Source organism: Panthera leo, chromosome C1 (genome assembly GCF_018350215.1).
Source record: "Panthera leo isolate Ple1 chromosome C1, P.leo_Ple1_pat1.1, whole genome shotgun sequence".
NCBI lineage: Eukaryota > Metazoa > Chordata > Mammalia > Carnivora > Felidae > Panthera > Panthera leo.
This window is the reverse complement of record NC_056686.1, coordinates 93,114,840-93,139,202: the sequence shown is the minus strand read 5'-3', so window position 1 is coordinate 93,139,202 and position 24,363 is coordinate 93,114,840. Positions and strand designations below refer to the sequence as shown.

General features: G+C 52.4%; 1 long non-coding RNA gene across 1 annotated transcript; it reads left to right on the top strand.

Annotated features, from left to right (window-relative positions):
• Nucleotides 1–18,038: 18,038 nt before the first annotated feature.
• LOC122228308 lies at nt 18,039–20,325 on the top strand. The gene is made up of 3 exons (XR_006206516.1): nt 18,039–18,458; nt 18,585–19,231; nt 19,319–20,325. It is a non-coding gene; the product is annotated as an uncharacterized LOC122228308 (long non-coding RNA).
• The last annotated feature ends 4,038 nt before the right edge of the window (nt 20,326–24,363 follow it).

Sequence of the window (24,363 nt, the reverse complement as noted above, 5' to 3'; positions counted from 1 at the left end):
GATCTTCCTACGGAGGTATTGTAACACAGTCAGAAACCGTAGGCTTTGCAGCCAAAGGCTTGTGTTCAATTTCCAGCCACAATATTTACTGAAAGTTCTTCAACCTCTTGAAACCTCGGTTTACTCACATCTATCGTGACTATATAACACCACTTACTCTGTAAGGTTATTGTGGGGGCATAAATAAGATGACATGGGAAAGCACCGAACATACTGGGTACGTATAAAAGACGCTTGATACGTGTTGTTTCCTGGCACCTCTTCTGGAGGGACCATCATAGGCCATAGCCCAGTTGGTCAGCCAATTAGCATCCTGTTCCTTTCAGAGGGTTGTTTGGTGCCCCAGAAATGATTAGAAGGGGAAGGATGAATTTTCTCAGCCCCGGAAAGATGCCCAGATGGGTGAGGGTGAGGGAAACCACAATACATGGACTCTACTAGCAAACCAAGATGGTGTCGCCAATGCCTCCCCTGGGTCCTGCAGACACTGGGAGGCCCCCACTGCTGTCAGGGGGCCCTGGCTGGCATGGCTACAAGGAGTTACCTTCTGATAAGAAAGTGGAGGCTGCAATACTCATTCAGGGCCCTCAGACCTCCTGTTGAGGAGGAAATCCCCAGATGGGTCTAGAAACTATCAAAGGTCCTCTCCTGAAATGGGGCTGTACTTTTAAGAAGATTCTGGCTGTGTCTGTTGAAGGCAGGGCTGCACCTCTGCAAACCAGGCTGCTTCTCACTGAGGGAGGGACAAGGCCGATAAAGGGCTATGGAAGCCTTCTTCTCCATTCGATCCCTAGGCACAGGATGGGGGCCCTGCTGTTAGTGGCCTAAGGGCCAGAAGCCGATGACTATTTTGTGAGAGGCTGCATGAGACTCTGAGCATGGGTGGGCACAGCTGCTGTGGGACACAGGTGACAAAATGAGCCAGCATGTTGGGAAATCGCATACCTCTGATGGCTATTATGAGCATATCTTGCCCTCCTGACTTATTTTGTAGGAAGTAACTGCTGACATACGGGAAAGCTGTTGGTAGCAAAGGAGCTAAGCAGACACAGGAACCAAGCTGCTTTGATTTGGGGCAAGCCACTGAACTTCCCTGCCTTAGTTTCTTTGTCTGCAAAATGAGGACAAGAGGCCCTGCTCCCAGGCAATGTGTGGACAGCACTGGGGACAGGGCCTGGCACAGGGAATGTTCTACACAGGTATCAGCTGTTATTTTTTCATCCACCTAAACCATTTGCTCTTCAGTGAATCCTCCCATGTTTTTTTTTTTGTGTGTGTGTCATTAGTGACTAATGAAATACTGGCCAGTTCTTTTTCCATTACCCAATTTTCTATTTCTACTTCCTGCCTTATCTCATAGGTTATCACCACGTAGGCCCTTCTTGGGAGGGGCGAAAACTACGTTCAGTTTTCAAGCAGCTACAGGAAGGATGGATGTGAGTGAGACGAGAGTGGCTAGCCACAGAGCAATGGCTGGGACACCGTGGTAGCAATTTAGCTGTGGTGTAAAGATGGTGTGGCTGTGGATAAAATCCTAGGAAACGGTGAGAAGGGGCTCCAGCTAAGAGTCGCCTTGGACTAAGAGTTGACAGAAGTCAGGGTGTGTGGGTGGCTCAGTCCACTCGGCATCGGACTTCGGCTCAGGTCATGATCTCGTGGTTCGTGGCTTCGAGCCCCGTGTCAGGCTCTGTGCTGACAGTGAGGAGCCCTCCTTGGATCTTCTGTCCCCTCCTCTCTCTGTACCCCCCCCCCCCCCGGCTCACTCTCTTTCTCTCAAAAATAAGATAAACATTAAAAAAAAAGAGAAAGAAAGAATTGACAGAAGTTGGTGGTGACGCTGATGGTAAAAAGAAATGGCTAAAACTGACCATCAATTGAATTCTATGACAAATGTATTCATCCGAAAAAGAGAGAAAGAAGGGGAAAATTCGTAATCTCACCTGATGATTAGTTCTGAGGCAATGGATTTGGGAAAAGTTTACAAATACTTTCATTTTCTAGTGTATCTCCATGGGCTGTTGAGGAAGCCAGCTCCAAAATACTTCACAATTTGTTCATGTTTGGTTTTCGTTCACAAAGCAAACTTCCACATTTGGCCTTATTTCTGTCTTCACAAAATCCTTATGGTAGCTATTACTGAAACGTCGGATATGAGGCATGATACTGTGTTTAAGAACATGGCTCTGGAGTTTGAAACCTGGCTTGCTAGCTGCGTGACCTTTGGTAAGTCACTTAACCTCTCTGCACCCCAGTTTCTGCGTCTCTAAAATGGGGGCAATAATATGACCCCCGTCATGGGGTTTCTCAGCAAACAGGCTAAGTACCCTACAAAGATGAGCTGCTACCATGAGTATCTAGGAACTTCACGGCTTGCAAAGCTCTCTCTCCCTTTCTTACCTGACCTTCTTTGATACCCGCACACTTGTCACACATCCCTTTGCAGTTCGCGCCTCAGTTAAACCGTGGGCTCCCCCGGGGCTGTGCCCCTCGTGCATCTACCTCAAGCTTGAAACCCAGGTCCAGTCAGCGTGATGCTCCACTGTGTGCGTGAGATGAAGCCTCAGCACCAGCTTCCAGAGCGGGGAGAGGTGCGGACCTGAATGAGTCACCATGTGGACCCTGGAGGCATGGCAGGAGCTCAGGTGCCCGTGCCCTGGGGAGCCGTGGAAGCCCTCTGATCAGAGTGGCCACATAACTCACGCTGCTCTTTGATAATCAGTCCAGACCTGCACTGAGCAACCAGCACGCGTGGCCACCTGGTCTATGAGAGGTCCTCTTTCTCCCCACACCGAAGTCTTGGTGTCATGCAGCTCAGCCCGTCCCCGGCCTCCTGCCCTGCTGACAGGAGGCAGCCGCTGTCCACACGGGCCCCCACAAACAGGACTCCACGCTAGATCCTGCCTCGGGCCCTGTTTTCCTCAGCCGACACGCCGGGCACACACCTGCCAGGGCTCTCAGGCGGGCGGGGTCCCGCGGGGAGTCTCGGGGATTCCTGGGGAAGCAGGAGACTCCCAGGAGACGGAGGTTGGGAGGAGCAATCTGAAGGGGCGTCTGGGGAGGAGCAGGGTGGGGTAGGGAAGAAGAGGAATCGCGTATGTGTGAGGCCGGCCCGTGGCAGGGCCTGGAGCCACTACTTGCCGTGGAAAATCCCAACCGGAGGCAAGAACTCCACTCAACAAATATTTATGGCACCTACTCAGTGCAAATGAGAGGGCCAGGCTGAGTCACCGGGCACGGCCCTGTCCCGGCACTACGGCCTTGCTGCCAGAGGGACTTCGAGGGTCCCTGGAGCAGATGAGGGGCTGAGAGAGGGTGCAGGAGCCTGGTCCGGCGCCAAGGACCACCTGGCCCCAAGAGACAGCCCAGCCCTGCGGGGACCCGAGCTCAGCAGATCCACGGGGGCCCTGCCCCCTGGCAAAGAACTGCTGAGTCACAGACCACTCAGGACACTGTCCAGGCTAAGCTAGGGTGGCCCTGGGGGTCAGGGGAACTGAGCTGCTACCACAATGTGGCCACTCAGAGCTAACAAGTCCCAGTCCTTCCCCGCTCCAGCCTCCCCTCCTCAGCCAGGCCCAAAGCCGAGGATGCTGAGACCAGGGGGTGTGGGGTGCATGAGGGGGGTGACGGAGGTGCAGGAGGCCCTGCCTGCCCCACTCAGCTGTTTCTCACCCCGTCCTCTCCCCACATCCTCTCATGTCCGCCCACTCCTGGCCTCACCCGCCTGCTGTCCATTATCCTATTTTGCTGCAGGGTTCCTGTCCTGCTGCCCAGGGTGCACTGGGAACACTGGTGCCCGCTCTAGCCTCACTGTCCCAGTGTCCAGAAGTAGCATTAGAGCACCCCGCAGCTCTAGATTTGGGGTGGGCAGCCGCTGACCCCAAACAAAGTGACCCCACAGAGGGTATAGTAAAGGTCAAAAACCTCATCCTCTGCATGAACGCTGGCCTGATGAGAGCAGCCTTCTGTGGCCCTGCCCCAGGAAATGGCACCCCAAAAGGTCAAAGCAGAAGTGGGCTGCTGCCGAGGTGCTAGCCCAAGGACGCCTCGCATTTGCAGAGTTATTTACGGCCTGCGAGGCACTGTGACATCTGATCCTTACAGAAACCCCAGAGCCACAGTGATCCCACTGTACAGACGAGGAAACAGCGTGTTCAGTGGCCAGCTCCAGCTCACCAGCCATTAGGTGATATAGAACCTGGACTTGAACCCAGGCCTGGCTGATTGCAAGCCCTACACTCTTTACATCAGACCAAGGTTCTCTCCCACTCTGCCCGACATCAAGTCTAGGTGACGGGCTGATGACTGCTGCCCCATCTAAGGCAATCCCCCTGTTTCTTCAGTCCTAGTGCCCTCCACACCCGCAGGTATCTCCTCCCTTGTGCCTCCTTCAGGTACCCTATAGCCCCGGCGTGCTACCTACTCTTTGTCCAGAAGTCCCCTTCTTCTTCTCTCTTTGCAGCTGGTCACTACTCTTCCTTCAAGCGAGGCCACCTCCTCTGTGAAGCCTCCCTGTATGACCCAGCAGGGCCAACCCCTCACTCTGGGCTCCCACATCTCTCTGCCCTCATGCTTGGATATGGACCCCCTAAATAGGAATTAACCATTTTGTACATGTGTGCCCTCCACTCTGCCCACCAGAATTCCTCTTTGTCCTCATAGGCTGTTTGTGGAAGGAAGGAAGGAAGGAAGGAAGGAAGGAAGGAAGGAAGGAAGCTGGCCAGAGAGACAGGTCTTGTGTCATTAAGAAGGAGCTTGCATCAAGAGGGCAGCCTGTCATCTTGAGAAGCTGGAGACGCTGAGGCCAGGAGAAAGAATGACTTCACTGGCCCTTGAGCCACCCGAGGGTCACATGCCCTCCTCATTTTAGCCTCCCCCGTGAGGACATTACTCAATAACCCCTCAGCTCCACCCACTCCTTGTTGCTTTACTCAAAGAAGCAACAGCTTATGGAGTCATCTTTCCTGCTTCCGTCCTTTTTTTTCCACTGTCCATGGAATCTGCCTAGAGCCACCTTTTCCCTCACTGCCGCCCCTGTCCCCTGCCCCCAGAGAAGCCATCTTGAGTTCTCCCTCAGGTCTCCCTCCCCTCCTCAGATGGAGCCAAGGGAGCAGCCAAGCCTGAATCAATGACTCACTCTGACTTGAGTTTGGTGAGGACAATGGCGCCTCCCTTCCTCCTGCCCTCCCTGCCTTGAGCCAAGGACCAACAATCTAGCCCTGCCTCCTGTAGAGCCAGCCCATTCCCATGTGGGACCCTCGGAACAGAGTTCCAGGGAACCCTGAGGGAAGGCTATCCCAGCTTGTTATCCAGACCTGCCGGTGTCAGAGCCATGGTCGGGGTAGCCTCTGACAGCCTCCACCTACACGATAGTGCTCCCCACTCTCGCACCCCTGGGGATATTGATATTTTACAATTAGAATCCATTCCTCTGAGGAAGCCCAAGCCTTCAGCTACTTTTCTGGGAAGGCCAGCTGATCTTGCTGGGTTATTTCCAGCTTTCTGAGGAGCCAGTGGCAGAGACGGAGCCTACTGGAAAGGGCAAGTCTCAAGGAGGGCACTGGCCCCTGGGCATGGCATCAGGACCAAGAGCAGTGGCCCCGGGATTCCCAGGCTGGGAGAGCTGGAGGCCAATACGTCCACCTGAGACAGAAAGGAAATGAAAGCTTGCCCTCCCGGCCCTGCCTTGGGGCACCCCTGGGTGCTAGGGCTCCGGGGAGGGGGCCGGGCATGACAGTTGGCACTGCAGGGGTTAACCTGGGCCGCCCAGCCTCCCACAGAAAGAGGGTCTGGAGTGCCTTCTGGGTGGAAGCAGAGGTGGGGACCAAGGCTGGCCTGGGGCTTCTCAAGCCACAGCCTCCCGGGGGCAGCCCCTCACCCGCTCCCTCACACCCCTCTTCCTTGAATCTTTGTCCCAATCCCAGAAGCTGCCAGTACTGGCACGGGGCACGGGCGACTGAGTCATCCGTACAAACCACAGCCTGCTCAGCCACACTCACTCCAGCCACATCTGTTTCTCCTCGAGCCTGCTCATCTCTCCAGCCAAGCCGGCCCCTCTCCAGCCAAGCCGGCCCCTCTCCAGCCCAGGGGAAGATGACCTGTGTGGCCCAGGCCAGGACTATTGCACCACTGAGCCAACTGCTCGGGGCATTCATCACAGAATTCTTCCATGAAAGCATGTGGATACTGGGTCCTGGCTGGCACCTCCCGACTGCCCTCCCTGTGCCACTCTCGCAGCCAGAAGGGGCTCTTCCAAAAGCAAATGACCACATCCCACTCCCGCTTCAAGCCTTCAATGACTTCCCATTGCCCTGGCATAAAGGCTGTGCCCTGCAGCCGGGTGTTCAGGGCCTCCAGGTCAGATGGCCAGGACGCGATCCACTCCTCATGCCTCCCCTCCCGCTCTTCCTCTGCTCCATCCACTCAGAGTATTCACAATTCCCTGAAAAGGTTTTGCTCTGGCACCACACCTTCGCCCATGCTATTCCCACCTCTGAGAATGCCTTTCCCTTCATTTCTGGTCTGGCTCTTTCATCCTTAAGGGATCTGCCCTCCAGGCCTTTCCTGATCTTCCTGCAAGGCGAGACATTTCCTGCCATCCCTCACAGGACAGGCGCTACTCTTAGGCAGGCAGAAACCGTGTCCCGACTCAGTTCCAAGACTCTGCAGGCCTTTTGTACAGATTGCTAGATTCCAGGAGCCCACCACAGCCCATCACCAGGCTGGTTGTAAGGCGGTAGAGATAAGGCTAAGGGAAGTCATGAAGCCTGATGGGTGCCACATGACCTGGATGCCCTAAGGATTTAACCTTCCAAGAAAAGAACAAGAAGCCTCTGGATAGTGTCTGGGGGTCACCCTCATTAGCTATACCCCTAACCAACACTTCTGTCCTCCCCATCCCCACCCCGGCTGGGGTCACTATCCAGGCAACTACCTGGAGGCTCCCAGCCTCCTACCTGGAGGCGGAGGGTGGAGACCTCGTCTGTGTCCACCTTCAAGACTTTCCCAAACTCCTTCCCCTGTCCTTCTTTCAAGGGCAGGAAGGAGTCCCAGCTGAACATAAAGGGAGAATTCCCTGGATCCCCATGGTTTGAGGCTTGTGACCCCCTGAGGGGCCTTGGGGATTGAGGGCAGGAAAAGTAGTCTAATGACCCCAAGGCCAAGAAGGAGAAAGACCACACAAAAATGTCTGGTGGGATGGGGGAAGGTAGGGAGGCCAGTTATGCTAAGAAAGGGGACTCGAGTTTAATACCTGATTCAGCTTCTGGCCCTGGCTGTGGGTGAGACCTTCTCCCTGAGCCCTGCTCTCCTCATCTGTAGAATGGGCTTGCAACGGTGCCCGTAAAGTGCTCAGCATAGAGAAGGTGAATGGCAGCTTCCTCCCTGGGAGACTGTGGGCAGGCCCCTCCCCTTCTTCAGGCTGCAGCCATCTTGGCTGTACAATAAGGACAGGCCCACACATCTCACGGGTCTGTGGCAGAATCAGTGGGTTCACGGGCGGGAGGTGTCTCCACGAACACACATAGCTTCTGTGCCCAGGCCCCCAGGGCCAGAAATCACATGCTCACCCCCAGCTCCTGACCAGCCCCAGAGAAGACGAAAGACAGTAAGGGCCACACAGTCAGCCCACTGGTTCAGCCCTTAAACACTCTCCTCACTTCCCAGGTACCCCAGGCACCCCAGGATCCTAGCCCTTGACCTTTCCCCTCTGTCTTGCCCTGTCCTCCCTCCCCATGGCATTCCCAGAAGCTGTTTTTTTTTTCCCTCCTGAGCACACTTGCCTGATTTACCTCCCTGTTGGTGAACTTGGGCCCATGGGGTGGGGTGGGGCTGCCAAGGCCATGACGACTTGGGGTCTCGTGGTCTTGCAAAGGCCAAAGTGTTCCTTGACCATCTGGGTTCCTAAAGGCCATTGTCTAGTGCTGGCGGTTGGGGGCTTTCCCCCTGCATATCCAGCCCATCCCCACCACCCATGTGGTGCAATCCTCAGCAGAGTGGTACCTGAGTCTCAGCTCTCCACTCACTAGCTGGATAGTCTCTGTAAAAGCCCCTCCAGGATGGATGCCACCATGCTCTACCAGCAGCAAGGAGGCATAGCCATCAGCCTGTAGCACGGCTGTTAGGAGACCTGAAAGGGAAGAAGGGGAAGAAGCTGCCAACCCTGACTAAAGGGACAGAGCAGAGCCAGGCAGCAGGGGACGCAGTGCCCAAACAGAGGTCACAGGGCGAAGACAACACTGGGAGCTCTTGTCCCAAAAGACAGACCCGAGAAGATACAATCTTTTAATTACATGCTCAGGCTTCCTGGGCTGCCGGCCAGGGTACACCCAGCCCTCGGCCTCCTCCACAGGCCCAGCATAAACAGTGCCTCCCTCTGCCCTGACCCTCTCTGGGGACAGTGGGGTCTGGGGTCCCCCCGGACAGAGGAAAGGAGGCAGCAGACCCAGAGGGAGTTGGGCATGGAGCTCTTGTCTCAGAGCGATGGGTGGGGGGTGAGAGAGAGCTGTGGGGTCCAGATCAGTTCAGCAGTCCCCGTCATAACACACCCCCTCGGGTTCTGCCGAGACCTGGGAGGGGCTGGGGGTGAGAGGACCGTCTACCCTGCCCCCCCACCCCACCCCGAGACATCCAAACCCTCCGGGGGGGCTTCTCTGGAGGCCAGTTCATTGGCCAGCTGTACCCTGGGAGGTTAAAAGAGCCTTAAGCAGCCCGAGTAGGCGCAGAGAGGGGTGGGTTCTGCTGAAGTGTTAGACCTGGAGCCCCTCCTCTCCCGCCTGAGGTACTTGCCACGTTTGTTTAATGTTCTAGTGTTGCCGGGCAGAAACGTGTGTCGGGCTTGTGCAGGCCAGAGCTGCCAGTCTGTGACCCCTTCAACTGGTTTCCTTTCCCCTCCCGAGGATCCTGGTGCCAATCAGGATCAGTGGCCCCACCTGAGTTCAGGGAAGCAGGGGCCTGTCCCCGGCAGGTTCCACGGGAGCAGGGCTCTGCCCTTCCGAGAACGGCCTTTCCCGTGCAGTGTCTCTTTAAGTAAGGCAACAGCCCTGACATGAGTGGGTTTTTTAACCCCTGTTTTGCTACTGTAGGAACAGAGTCTCAGCCAGAGGGGATGAATGGGTCCGAGGTACAGACCCAGAGGGTTGGATTTAGCAGCTTAGGCCTTGCTGCCTCCCTCTGAGGAAACTTGGATTTGTAAAGCAGTTAGGCGTTTACAAAGGGCTTTCACATATCAAAACGTATCTAATCCCTTGGCTTACAGAGGGGAAGTCTGGGGTAAAGAGAGAGGAATACCTGGGAGGAGGAGGACGAGGCCAGATCTCCTCACTCCAAGTTCTAGGCTCTGTTCGTCCCACCCAGCCAGGCCAGCCCCACACAGGTGCAGCCCAAGTGGGTCCCTGTCCTCCTCATCCCAGGGGCGGAGGGGGGAGGGGAAGGGAGAAGAGGGAGGCAGCTTGGCTTCCCTTCTAGTCTCGGAGCCCAGAGCCATCTCAAGGCACCTGGTCTATTTATCCACGCAACCATCAGGTAAATGTGAGCAGGATGAAGCCAGGTTTGCCCCATGCCCGAGCCTGAGGACTTCACACTGGCTTCTTTTGGGCACCCATCTGAGGTCCGCGCCTGGAAGTGGAAGGATCTTTTCCCACCCTGCTCACAGTTATCACCTTTGCAAAGGCTGCAGCAGGAAGAGAAGGCGGATGGCCTGGGGAGAGAGTGGGTTGGAGAAGGCCTCTCTAGGCCACTGCAGCCCTGACCTGGAGACAGCCGATGGTTCCCATTGGGGAGGCCCTAGTCTCAGCCTAGGTCCGTGCCCAAGACAGCTGGCTTTGCACAGAGAAGAGGTCTCAGCCACCAGCCGGCCGGCTATCGCCTCCCTGCCCCACTCTTGCCAGTCAACATACCATAGGGAAGTAAGAGCCCTTACACCCTAGAGCCCTTCAGTGGGGGTTCAAACCACAGGTCAGTCACCTGTTAGCTGTGTGACTCTGGGCAAGTTTGTAGCCTCTCTGTGTCTCAGTGTTCTCATCTATAAAATGAGGACAATAATACAGTACCTACTCCATAGAATAGTCATGGGAAGTAGATGAGTTAACACATGTAATGTACTTAGGACACATTGTAAGGACTATATAAGTAGTTAGTTTACTATGACAGTTGACCCTTGAACAATGTGGAGGTCAGGGGTGCTGACCTTCAGTGCATTCAAAAATCCATGTATAATTTTTGACTCCCCCAAAACTTAACCACAAACAGCCTCCTATTGACCAGAAGCCTTACCAAGAATACAGTCAATTAACATGTTTTATATGTTATATGTATTCTATACTGCATTCTTACAATAAGTAAGCTAGAGGAAAGAAAATGTTCTTAAGGTGCCTGGGTGGCTCAGTCAGTTAAGCGCCTGACTCTTGATTTCAGCTCAGGTCATGATCTCACAATTCGTGAGTTCAAGCCCGGAGTTGGCACCATGCTGACAGTGGGGAGCCTGCTGGGGCTTTTCTCTCTCCCCCTCTCTCTCTGCCCCTCCCCTGCTCTCAAGCACTCACTCTGTATATGTATCAACAGAAATAAACTTTAAGACAATATTTTTTTAAAAAGGAAAATGTTCTGAAGAAAATCATAAGAGAAAGTACATTTCCAGTACGATACTGTATTTACCCAAAAATATCCACGTATAAGTGGACCCACACAGTTCAAATTTGTTGCTCAAGGGCCAACTGTCCTATTATTGTTATTCTTATTATTTTCTGAGGCAGGGGACACTGTGGATACCGGAACAGGCAAAAACCCGAGCCCTAGGGGAGGTTCCGTGGGAGGCAGGGAGGAGGCCAATTATGCAAGGGACTGTCACCTTCCGTGCGCTGAGCGCGTGGCTCCCCAAGGAGGTTACATCAGGTGGAAAGTACTGTTCATAGTAGTTCCCTCTCCGGCCAGTCACAAACCTACAGAGCACGAGGGGGTGAGAAATTTTACTACAGTAGGAAATGTGATGGCTGGGCAGAATTCCATTTTTAGAAAGCGGGAAGTTATTTTGAGCGAAGGGTTGGTGCACGATATTTTTTTTTTTAATAGCGTCTGCATTCTAACAATACGTGCGCTTCCGCTCTGAGGAGAAACCAGGGCACAGTGGGGGCCCTGCCATGCTGCTGGGGTTGCCAGGCAACCCCTTTGGTCTCCCCGCTTCCACTGGAGGAGGCCCAGTGCAGAGCCAGGGATGGGCTCCGACGCTCCCAGCCCCCCGGGTCCCAAGTGCCGGAGTTCATTAAGTGTCTCAGAGGCCCTCTCTGCGGTGTCTAGAGGCCTCGCTCTCCTCGGGCCTGAGCAGCCTATAATCAGGAAGGCAAGTCGGGGAAGAGCATTTTGTACAGCTAGTGCGCTTCACTTTCTAAGACTCTGTTGGTCTCTTGTGGCTGCTGTAACAAATTGCCATGAAATTGGTAGCCTCACAGAAATGTATTCTTTCACTGGAGGCCCGAAGTCCAAAATCAGTATCACTGGGTCCACATTAAGGTGTCAGTAGGGCTGTGCTCTCTCCGGAGGCTTTGAGGGAGAATCTGTTCCTTTGCAGCTCCACTGGCTGCTGGCATTCTTTGGCTTGTGGCCTTGTCATTCTGTGGTCACATTGCCTTCTTTTCTATCTGTGTCAAGCCACCCTCTTCTTCTCTCTTATAAGGACATTTGTGATTGCACCTAAGACCCACCCAGATAGTCCAAAAGCATCTCCCTATCTCAAGATTCTTAATCTTACATCTGCTAAGATCTTTTTTCCATAGTCACATTTATAGATTCCAAGGCAGTTGCATCTGATATCTTTGGGGATCCTCATTCAGCCCACAATCCAACTCACTCCTCGTGACTTGGAGCCTTGTGTTGGGCTCTGTGCTGCCGGCTCAGAGCCTGGAACCTGCTTCAGATTCTGCATCTCCTTCTCGCTCTCTGGCCCCCTGCTGCTAGCACATTGTCTCTCAAAAATAAACAAAAACGTGTATGGGGCGCCTGGGTGGCTCAGTCAGTTAAGCATCCGACTTCAGCTCAGGTCATGCTCTTGCAGTCTGTGAGCTCGAGCCCCGTGTCGGGTTCTGTGCTGACAGCTCAGAGCCTGGAGCCTGTTTCAGATTCTGTGTCTCCCTCTCTCTCTGCCCCTCCCCCATTCATGCTCTGTCTCTATCTCAAAAATAAATAAACGTTAAAAAAATTAAAAAGTAAATAAAAATGTTTAAAAACGATTTAAAAATAAAAATTAAATTAAAAAATATGTTTTCAAATAACACCATAAAATTTCAGTAATGAAATGGAGGGGGAAAAAAAAAAAACAAAATACAAATCATTCAGAATCCTAGCCCTCAGAAATTATTTTTTTTAAGTTGTTGTATAAAGCGATCTTCCTTCTATGCCTTTTTTTCTGTTCAACACTTACAGCTTTAAAAAAATGAAAGTGGATTTGCACTTTACATTTTGTTCTTCGACCTGTATTTTACAGTAAAATGATGCCTTCCATGGCGATACATGTAGCATTTCTTCCACCTTTCTTTTAAAAAAATTTTTTAGGGGCACCTGGGTGGCTCAGTTGGTTAAGCGGCCAACTTCGGCTCAGGTCATGATCTCGCGGTCTGTGAGTTCGAGCCCCGCGTCAGGCTCTGTGCTGACAGCTCAGAGCCTGGAGCCTGTTTCAGATTCTATGTCTCCCTCTCTCTCTGGCCCTCCCCCATTCATGCTCTGTCTCTCTCTGTCTCAAAAATGAGTAAATGTTAAAAAAAAAAAATTAAAAAAAAATTTTAGATGTTTATTTATTTTTGCGAGAGAGAGAGAGAGAGAGAGAGGAAGAAGAAGAAGGAGAAGGAGAAGGAGAAGGAGAAGGAGAAGGAGAAGGAGAAGAAGGGGCAGCAAGAGAGGGAGACACAGAATCAGAAGCAGGTTCCAGGCTCGGAGCTGTCAGCACAGAGCCCGATGTGGGGATTGAACTCACCAACTGTGAGATCATGACCTGAACCCACGTCGGACTCTCAACCGACGGAGCCACCCAGGTGCCTCTCCATCTTTCTAAAGCTGAAGAGTGTACCACCGTGTGGATGGACCATGAAGAGTTACCCACCAGTGAGCATGTGGGTTGTCTATGATTTTTCAGCTATAAAAAACGTGGCAAGATACTTGAGTGAGTTACTAATATCTGAGCTGCTCATCCTGCTATGAAAGGCTCACAAAGATGGGGAGGCATTTTTCCCTCTCCTCCACACACTACCCCAACCTCACTCCAAAGTAATCAAGCCTTGGGTGAAGGATGTCAGGGCTTCCCAAGCTCCCAGAAAGAATTACTAGGCCTTTGTTTTCCAAGGCTGAGCCAAGGTTCCAAGGGTCAAGAAACCAGACTGTCAGAGAAAGGGAGAGGCTCTGTGTTTGTGGAGAGGCTTCCACTGCAAGCACAAAAACATCTCCTCTCAAACGGACTTAGGCAATAGGGAGAATCTATTGCCGCCTGCGTCAGAAAAGCCCGGGAGCTGGGTAAGGTTCAGGTGCGGTTTTATCCAGAGGTTCGCAATGTCACCAGGCTCCGGTTTCATTTTTCTGTAATTTTCTTGGCTCACTTATACTCTGTGGGTTAGCTCTGTCCACAAACTCATTTTCCTCCTTGTAGTAAAAAGAGCTAGAGCATGGCAGGCTCATATCCACCCACGACGTTATCCAGGTCTTCGTCCTAGGACTTGTAACAAAACTCGTGAGATGGATTCTGATTGGACCAGTTTAAGTCATGTGCTACCACTGAACCAATCACTGTGATGAGTAGATGTCACGTCCTCACAGACTCAGGCTAGGGTACACGCTCCCCGGCTGGGGTGGAGGTGGGGATGGCTTTCCCAAAGTCAGAGGGATTTTCCAATAAAAATTAGGAGGTTGGGAAATGGGAAGTAGAGAAGAGTGGGAAGTGAGGAGGTAAGCAAGGGAGTTCGGAGCCTCATTAAAGTCAATGGGCTCAAGTAGTCCTGCTTAGAGAAGCAAAAGTGGGTTTCTGGACTGGGTACACCCCACCCCCTGATGCCTGCAGAAGCCCAAGGGGTAGAGCCAAACACAGAAGTGTAGGGGGAGCAAATTCACACCAACTCCCTCGAGCTTCACCAGGGGCATCCTGATGTGAATGTATACGCTTATTCTAGGATATGTTCCTGAAAGTCTGGAAACCGGAAACTGCTGGCTCAAAGGGCTCACTACTCAGTCTTTGATATTGTTCAGTTGACCCTCAACAAGATTTTTTTTTTTTTTTTTTGCCAATTTCTCCTTCCAACAATATGATCTATGAAGAGGCCTCTTACCCCACATCTTGTTAGGACTAAATACTATCCATCTTTCTAATGTTTGCCACCCTCATAGATAGATTTAATGTGATTTAAATTTTTTTTAATGTTTATTTATTTTAGAGAGAGAGAGAGAGAGTGGGGGAGGGGCAGAGAGAGAGGGAGACCCAGAATCCCAAGCAGGCTCCAGTCTCTGAGCTGTCAGCACAGAACCCGACACGGGGCTCGAACCTGGGAACAGTGAGATCATGACCTGAGCCGAAGTCAGACGCTCAACCGGGTGAGCCACCCAGGCGCCCCAATTTAATTTGATTTTTAATACTCTAAGGTAGGGCGAACATCTTTTCACCCACTTATTAACTAATTATAATTCCTCTTCTGTGGATTACCTGCTAGTGGCCTTTGTTCATTTTTTGAGGTTTTTTTTTTTTTTCTATTTAGTTATTTATCTTTTTGTTATTGACTTGTGAGAGCCCTTTGTAGATTAGGGATACAAACCCTTTGTTTTATCTGTTGGAAATATTTTCCCCAGCTTGTCCTTTGTGTTTTGACTTTGTGTGTAGCGCTTTTGTTGTCAGAACCTTACAAATCTTATGTCATTAAATGTATCAGGCTTTTCTGGTTTTCTGCTTAGAAAGGTCTTACCCACTGTAAAATAACAACAACAACAACAGAAAATGGTCACCCATGTTTTCTTTCATGATGTCTATGGTTTTTTTCTCTATTTAAATATTTTATTTATCTGGAATTTGTTTTATTATATTCTACACGCGAGGCAGGTATGAATTTTGTTTTGTTTTGTTTTGTTTTTTTTCAAATGGGTAGCCAATTGTTAGATTCCTGAACATCTATTGCTTTCCTGTGGTTCTGATTTTTGTTAACATTTTGTTTCCATGGTGTGATCAGAAGGGTTAGAAGGAAAATGTCGGGTGCTTGTCTTCAAGTTCAGGGACAATCAGGAAAGGGGGATGAAGTGAGACTGGGGCGCAGGCTTCAAATAACATTGGGAAGATGGGGAACAGTGCCAGAGGAGGAAAAGCAGGTGAGCCCCTGCAGTGAAGAAGAAAGGGGGGCAGGTCCAACTGTGATAAGCCTGTATGTCAAGCTGGTGGAGGCTCTTTGTGCTGAACACCCAATCAACCTAATTAAAGTTGATAGCAAGAAACTAGGGAAATGGGTAGGCCTCTGTGAAAGGGGGAAACCCCGTAAAAGTGGTCAGTTGTGGTTGTGTGGTGATTCAGGACTATGGCAAAGGACATCATTGAGTAACACTGCAAATGCAAGAAATGAAAAATTAAAAACTTGGCTCTTATTCCAAAGGAAGGAAGAAAGAAAGGATGGATGGAAGAAAGGAAGAGAAAGAAAGAAAGAAAGAAAGAAAGAAAGAAAGAAAAGAAAGAAAGAAAGAAAGAAAAAAAGAAAAGGAAGGAAGGAAAGAAGGAAGGGGGAGAGAGAGAAAGAAAGAAACAAAGAAAGAAAGAAAAATAAAGGAAGAGAAAGAAAGAAAGAAAAGGAAGGAAGGGGGGAGAGAGAAAGAAAGAAAGAAAGAAAGAGGAAGAAAGAAGGAAGGAAAGAAAGAAAGAAAGAAAGAAAGAAAGAAAGAAAGAAAGAAAGAAAGAAAAAGAGGGAAGAAGAGGGAAGAAGGAAGGGAGGAAGTGATGCTTCTCTTGAGAAGAGTTTAGGGAGCAAGAGGAAGGCCCTGTAGCGTCCACTGCACCCCAAACCCCATACCAGAGAGCATTCTGTACTCTCACCACCTGCTTTTCAGTCTTTGAGCCCAGAAGTCTGAGCTCATCCATGTGTGTTCCTTCCACAAGTATTTGCTGACCACCTACTCTCAAGAAAGAACCATTGTATCTGGTGTAGTGATAATGGAAGTTCGTAATAATAACCCTGAGGCAGCAAGAAGAAGGCTGGTGGGGACTTCGCCATGCTGCGGGAAGTCATTTTAGCAAAATTCCTTCAGACGTGGCATTTAAAACTTTGTTCTTGGGGCGCTTGGGTGGTTCAGTCAGTTGAGCGTCTGACTCTTCATTTCAACTTAGGTCATGATCCCAGGGTCGTGGGATCCAGCCCTGTGTTGGGCTCCACGCCGAGCAAGGAGCCTGCTTGGGATTCTCTCCCTCCCTCTCTCTCTCTCCTTCTGCCCCTCCCCCTCAAAATAAATATGTAAACATTTGAATTTTTGTTCTTTAGATCTGAACAACGAATTCCCTGACTCTGTTGGAAAATGGCTCACTGTTAAGTCATGCCCACCCATGCCTTCTCTGACTGTGTTGCTGCCTCGTTCGAGAGAGGTCAGAGGTCAGGAGCACCCTGAGGGACAGGCACCATCATCATCAGCCATCCTGGCCCATACCAGAAACTGGAGTTCAAAGGCTCACAAGCAGCTGGCCCTAGTAGCTTCAATGACAGCATGCATACATCTGTCCCTGCCGTCCACATAGCTCTGGAGTCATCTTTTGTGTGACCTTCCCCATTGGAATGCACAGCCCTTGCATCTTGGTGTGGTGGGTGGTCCACGAACGGCTGAATGAACGCATGAATTGGTGATGGTGGAGAGCAGGGTGCGGCTCGGGGCCTGTGGGCTGGGCTACACTGAGGGCCGCAGCAGGTGAGGAGGTCCAAGCACAGCCTTCGGGGGAACGTGGCCCCTTCCATCTGCTTTCTTGCGTAGCGGGCTGGCTGAGAAACGGCCATCAGCACCCAGACCCGTGTCTGTGGCCCTCCCTGCTGGGCGGGGGGTGGGGGGGGGGGCTCCAGTGGGCAGCTGCTCCTCCCCCAGAGCTTCAACTACAGGCCCTGTTGGTCACCCACCCGCATTCCCTGAGCCCTTTCCTGCTGACTCACCACGGTCCCTGCCGCAGCCCAGCTGGGGCTAGAGGGGAGGGGAGGAGGCCGCATCAGGACCCAGGAATGCTCTGCTGAGCGGCCAAGGGGGACAACGATCTTCCGAGTTGCTGCTGCTCTGGAGGTATGACCAGGAAGTGAACTGTCCGAGGGCCTGAGTGGATCCCTCTGTTCCTGACTTAGTCACCTCCGGGCCCTCACTGATCCCCGTTTCTGAGGACAAGCCCCCCCGACCCCCGGCCCCTTTCCCCTGCTGCTTGTATTAAAGTACCATTTACAGCTTGCCCCGCGATCGTATGTTCCGTGTGATGGCCTGTGACCGTGTGTTCTCATGTGCCAATGAGTGGGGCTGAATGCACAGAGGTTGTGCGGACTGGTGTGAGTGTGTGTGCGACCGTGCGGGATTCAGAATCCCCGTATGTGACCGTGTCCGGCTGTGCGTGCTTAGTGCGGATGAATGCACGAGTGCATATGTATGTGGTTAAGGCTCACTGTGTTTAATGTATGTGTGTGAACCCGTGTGGCTGTGTGTTGTGGCCTCCCGATGCATGAATGTGGTTACGTGTGATTCTACATGGCTGCGTACTGCTGAGTGTCACAGTGTGTGAGGGATGGGGTGTGTTTGTGGGTGTTGTGTGTGACTGTGTGGGCTTTGTATGATTCTTTGGGACCACATGCGTGTTCCGCGGCACAGGCCCAAGGAGGTTAGGGGTCCGTAGCCCCAGATCCATGGTTGGGAAGAGATAGGTGTGCGTGGACCTGTTGTGTGCTCTCTCCATTTCTAGCTTCTACCCTTGAAGAGCCTGCATTGGCTCCCACTTACGAAAGGAAGTGGAATTAGTCTGCAGAATGCTCTTCCCCTGGGTCACTGACCGGTTTTAGAGTGTTTTCTTGGAAGTCAGGCTGGGCTTCAGGGTAATGCCAGCCCATCGGAGCCCTCACAGCAGCTGGCTTCCAGCGCTGACAGAGTCTCAGCCCAGTCCTGGCTGGGGTCCAGGCTGCCTCCCACCCCTGCGGGGACACAGCCAGCTTCTCTCAGCTCTGGCCATCTGCTCTCAGCCTCCCGTCCCTAATCCGGGTGCGAAAGGAACACAGGCACCCGGCTCCCCTTCTCTTCCCACCCTGAAGACAAGCGCATGCCTTTTAAGGAGTTTGCCGCCAACCCCTTCAGGGAAAGCACAGTGAGTAACAGAGGCATCGTGAAAACGAGGGATTTACAAATGTTTCAGACTTGAAGCAGCTGTTACAGCCCCGGCCGCTGGTGGGTGAACTTCCTGTCTGACCCTACTTGAAGCGGCCCACCTGCCCCAGGACAGATGACCCCGCCAGGTAGGACCCTTCTCACCACTACCCCTCCCACAGCTGAGGCAGGTCCTCTGCCTTTCTGAAGTGACTCTAGCTCCCTGGCTCTGTCCAGAAATGACAGAAATTATCCCTCTGGTTTATCTTCTGCAGATTAGACTTGGGCAACAAACGCCCAGATGTGCAAGCCTCCGGCGGCCTCTGTGTCTGCTGGGAAAGAATCTCTGGGCTCAGTGTCTGGATCATCCACCATCGCTGGTGTGGGCCAGGCTGAGAATGTGGTACAGACTCAGCAGAAGGAGTACCCTGAGGGCAGAGGGAAAGAAGAAATGAGGAGCTGGGAAGCCAGACCAACCTGCATGGAGACCTGGGCTAGGGCCAGGGAAAGTGTGCCCCTGCCCCCAGCACCAGTGGGCCCACAGGCCTGGGTGCGAGGGGTGTTGTAGAGAGAAAGCTTTGGACTTATGGTCCAGATACCTAGGCTCTGTCCTAACTCTGCCACCCAGTAACTGTGTGATCAGGGGAACCCACTTGCCCTCTCTGGGCTTTAGTCTTTCCACCTTGAAGACTGAGACAACAGAAGAAATGAAATATGTGAAGTGTGGAGCCCGAGTCATGAGTAGGCACTCAACAAACATGACTCCTCATCTTGTAACCTAAAGCCAGTTGTTGACCACTTCCTGGGGGCTAAGACCCTTCCCAGCCCAGACGATCTATTTCTGAAAGAATCCATCTTTTCTTCCCTCATCAGAACAGGCATGGCCCACCGCACCCAGATCCCACAGAGACCCTGCTCAAAGGTAGGGGCTTGAACAGTAAGAAGGGAAGAAAGCTGGGGGTTGAGGGAGGTGGGCAGACATGGTAACAGGAGGGGCTTCCCGCAGCAGAGCCTGACATGGATACCTGCCAAGACTCATCCTGCACCTCCCTGACTTCATCCATCCAACCTGCCCCTGCTCCCTCCCTCCCTGCCAACCATCACGTGTTCCCTGAGGCTATAACCGTGGACTCAGACCATTCCAGTTGGTGCTGTGGCTCAACCCTCCTGGATCATCCAAGCTAAACTCAACATCCTAGGCCCCCCATAGGCTAGAAAAATGAGTAAGATACAGCCTCACCTGTCAAGAACTTGTAACTTCAATAGCAAGAACACCTATTTGATCACACTAGTTAGTACCACATGGCAAATTCAGCTGCCTTCAAGATCTAGACAGATGAGGTAGATGGCTGACACAGCCTGTCGGTGAAAGTCAAAGATAATGAGGCATGGTGGGGCCTGGGGACCCAGAACGGACCAACATATCCTATTTCACGGTGGGCCAAAGGAAAACACAGCTGCTGCTAGCCACCTTCTGCGACATTTTCCGAGTCTCACTAAGCACCGGGCACCGTGTGAAGTGCTTTCATATATTCCTTTCCTTAGGTACCTCAAGAATTCCGAGATAGGGATTAGTATTGCAGGAGACGGATTCTGAAGTGACCGGCATGATCCCTGTAGCCTCAATGTCTTTGTGTAATCCCCTCCTTTTGAGTGTGGGTAGGACCTGTGATGTGTTTCCAACCAATAGAATAACCAAGATGCCAATATGTAACCGATATTGGCGGAGATGGTGCCGTGTGTCACTCCCACGATTACCTCATGCTATAAAAGGCTCAGTCCTGTTTGCAGGTTGGTATAAAGACATCCTCTCTTGCCGACATTGAAGAACCAAGCTGCCAAGTTCTGAGAGAGCCTTCGGACAGGGTCTCCTGGCTGGGAACTGTGGGTGGCCTCTAGGAACTAGGGCAGCCTCCATCCAACGTCCAACCAGAAGATTTCGGTCCTATGCGGGGCGCCCGGGTGGCTCAGTGGGTTGAGCACCTGACTCTTGGTTTCGGCTCAGGTCACGGTCTCACGGTTCATGAGTTGGAGCCTGTGTCAGGCTCTGTGCTGACCGTGTGGAGCCTGCTTGGTATTCCCTCTCACTCAACCTCTCTCTCTGCCCCTCCCCTGCTCATGCTCACACGCTCTCTCTCTCAAAATAAATAAATAAACTTAAAAAAGAAAAAAGACTTCAGTTCTACAGCCACAAGGAGATGAATTCTGTCAGCAACCTGTGTGAGCCTGTAAGTAGATCCCTCCCCACGGGGGCATCCAGAGGAGAACCCAGCCCTGGCCCACATCTTGATGCCTTGTCCTTGCAGAGGACCCAGTTATGCTGTGCCCAGGCTCCTGGCCCAAGACACTGTGGATGAAAAATACATGTGGGTTTTTTTTTAATTTTTTAATGTTTATTATTTTTTTTTTGAGAGACAGAGACAGAGACAGACCGTGAGCAGGGGAGGGGCAGAGAGAGAGGGAGACACAGAACCTGAAGCAGGCTCCAGGCTCTGAGCTGTCAGCACAGAGCCCGACGCGGGGCTCAAACTCAGGAGCCATGAGATCATGACCTGAGCCAAACTCGGACGCTTAACCGACGGAGCCAGCCAGGAGCCCTTGTGTTGTTTTAAATTGCTAAGTTTATGATAATTTATTATGAAGCAATATAAAACGAATACAAGTATTATCCCATCTTACAGATGAGGGACTTAACGCTCAGGGATGTCTCAAGCCATACCATGAATATGAGCCAAGCAGGGACTAGAGCCCAGGGTCCAGACTCTGCAGGCTGACATTGTCTCCAGGACCCAGTCTGCGGCACTGGTCATTGTTCTCTCAGTGGCCACCTAGATATGAGAGGAGTAATCCGCACAGCATTGATTTAATTACCATTGTTTTCATCTTAGCTCAGCAATTTGTTGTGCTCGCACTGTGTGCTCGGCACTGTGCCAGGCACTGGGGACACAGCAGTGAGCAGTACAGGCAGAGGACCTGCTTTTAGGGAGTAGAAGGTAGAGTGAGGGACCTGAACGATGACAAGGGATATCAGTGTGATGAGGGTTTCAAAACAAGGAGGGATGGGATGAACGGGGCAGCCAGCCTCGGCGAGGGCGGCCGGAGACAGTCTCCTTGAGGAAGTGACAATCAGGTCCCTTGGGGGGTGGGGGGGAAGGCCTGGTGGGGAGTCAGCCCCTCTCTGCATTGCAAGTGAGTGAGTGGGCGGGTGAGTGGGTAAGCTTTCCTGGTCACGGGTCCCCAGGGAAGAAGGCTCTCCCAGCAATGTGAAATCATCCTGTTTCTGTGCAGTGGCTTCCAAAACATCTTGTCCCAAGGATGCAGGGCCTCTATGACTGGCCCATGACGCCCATGATTCCGGAGCACACTTCCCGGATGCATCACAGGTGGATGGGATAGGGGTAGGGGTTGCTTAGCCGTGACTGTCATCCCCTAAACATCCCCGACCTCTGGCTGCAGAAGAGCCACAGGTGGGAGTGGAGGCAAAGCAGGCAGATGAGGAGGGGTGAGGGTACAAGGAGAGCCAAAGAAAAGCACAGGAACTGGAAAAGGAACCCCCCCACCCATGATCCCAGCTGCTGTCTGTGATGACTCAGCAGACCCAGCGGTCTTTGCCAATGAGCTGGCAGGATGGTATGGATCAGGCAGGGTCCCAGTGGGAGGCAGATGGCACACTCAGATGGGGCCATTTGAGGAACATTCAATCAAGGGATTATATTCAAAGGTAAGGGCAGGGTGTAGGAAACGATTCTAAGAACCTGGCCCAATAGCAGTCCATCCACCACTAGGTCTGATGGGGTGAGAGGTCAAGGGGGTGACTAGACCCTGTCTGGGAGGAGAGGGCCCTGATGCGAGGCGTGGCCTCAGTTGAGCGATGCAGCCAGATCATGGCCACCCCACAGGAGGTGTGGGACAGAATAAGGGCCATGCACTCTCTGCCTCCCATATGCTCTCAGTGCTCCCCACTGGTCAAGGTGCAGAGTAAGGGCTCCTCCCCCCACACCCGCCCCACCCTGCCCCGCCCCACCCCACCCCGCCCCACGCAATCCTCACAGACCCCCCTCAGCGCGCAGAGCAGGGAAGAGAAGTTGTGGAGAAGACCTGGCAGTGAGAAGAGACCAGATCCCGACCCCACCCCTTCCCAGCTGGGAACCTGGACGAGCTATCCGACCTTTGTGGGCCTCAGTCTCCTCCTCTGTAAAACAGGGATGCTGAGCATGCTTGTACTCAGTTGTTCTGAGAAACGCGATGATGTGTTTAAGGATTCCAGCGTGGAGTCCTTGCATGCGTTGGCTGGCTGCCAGCCCTTGGTTCCCAAGAGCTCAACAACAAGAACACAAAATCGGGGCCACTGAGAAGCCGGATGCCAGCCCAGAAACCCTGGACATCACACAATGCACTGGTGAGCTGTTTGCTCAGCAGGTCTTACAGTTCCTGCCAGGACTGGAACCCAGAAACTCTCTGTCTCCCTGCAGGGGCCTGAAGGGTGCACACACACACACACACGCACACACACCGGCAGCAACTGCGGGAGGGTGTGTGCCCTGCGTCTTAGCCCCTCTGGAAAGAAGCAGCCCTGGGCCTGTCGGAAGCCTGGGGTCTACACTCAGATATCTGAGGTGGGTGGAGCGGTGGAAGCAGGACAGGGGCCCGGCTGAAGGACACTTGGCAGCCTGAGTCCAACTCCCTGTGTGGGGATGCTCCCATGTACCTGCACATATGTCACTTAGGCAGGACCCCAGCAGTGACACGGCGGCCCTGCCTGAGACAGCCCTCTGAGCCTCAAGGACAGACTCTAGGCCCCATCTCTGCCTGCGAGTGACATAACATCAGTACCCAGAACAAAGGCCCTTGGTGAGACCCACAGGCCACTGTCCTTCATTGCTTTATCACCCACATCTCAAGTTCACAGGAAGAGGGCTTTCAAAGCAACAGAGTCAGGCTGGCAACACACACCGCACTGTGGTTAGTTTTTTTCAAAAGAAAGGAAACTGAAACGGATCAAAGAACTGCAGGTGCAGCAGATTAAGGCCCTGCCCGGCAGGAGGGACCGGAGGGAAGGGAGTGAGGGCCGGGGGACCGGGGGACCGGGGACCCTGCTCTCCCAGGCTTCCAGTGCAGGAGTTGGGGTGCTGCTCAGTCTCCCCCAGAAGCAGTACTTGGGAGAAAGGAGACACGGCTGCCCCTACTGCTCTTTCGGCTGACAGACGATGACGTGGTGCGTGTGACAGGAGCAAAGAGGAGCAGCCCCGGGAGGCCCTGGCGGTGCTGGCGGCGAACCCCAGGCTGCCACTGCCCCCCCTGCACTGCCCGGGTTTCCCCCTGCTCACCTGCTCGCACCCAGACCAGCGTCAGTGTCCTAACTGTGCACCCAGCCCGGGCTCCGGCATGGAACCCCAGCCTCACTGCCAGATCGGCACATTCCCTTTCCCAAAGCAACGTCATCCCTAGCATTTCTTCCAATCCAGGGGCACCCAAGAGTCCAAACGGGAAACATTAAGTTTCCGTATCTCCTTCCTATGAGACTGTGGTTGAATTTACCAAGTTGCTTCATTTTTCTGGCTTCTTTTCCATTTATTTTATGTTGTTGTATAGAACGAATCCTTTTTTAAAAAGCTTCTTTTAAGTTGTAAATTGTCCCCCAAATTTAGAAAAGCATAGGGAATTATATAATGAACACCCAGGTACCCCCCTGCCAGCTTTATCAATTCTTAACGTATCGTCACTTATGGTTTCCATGTGGTGATGGTGGTGGCGGTAAAAGGGAATGAACAAAATTTACCATTTCTTAGGCATTTCGATTTCTTAAAAAAAAACTTAAGTGAATTTATTTTATTTTTGAGAGAGAGAGCAAGCGGGGGAGGGGCAGAGAGAGGGGGAGAGAGAGAATCCCAAGCATGCTCTGAGCTGTCCGCACGGAGCCTGACGCAGGGCCCAAACTCACCAGCCACGAGATCGTGACCTGAGCCAAAATCAAGAGTCGGACACTCAACCGACGGAGCCACCCAAGTGCCCTCAATTTCTTTTAGAAACATAACACTGTACATACAGTTAAAG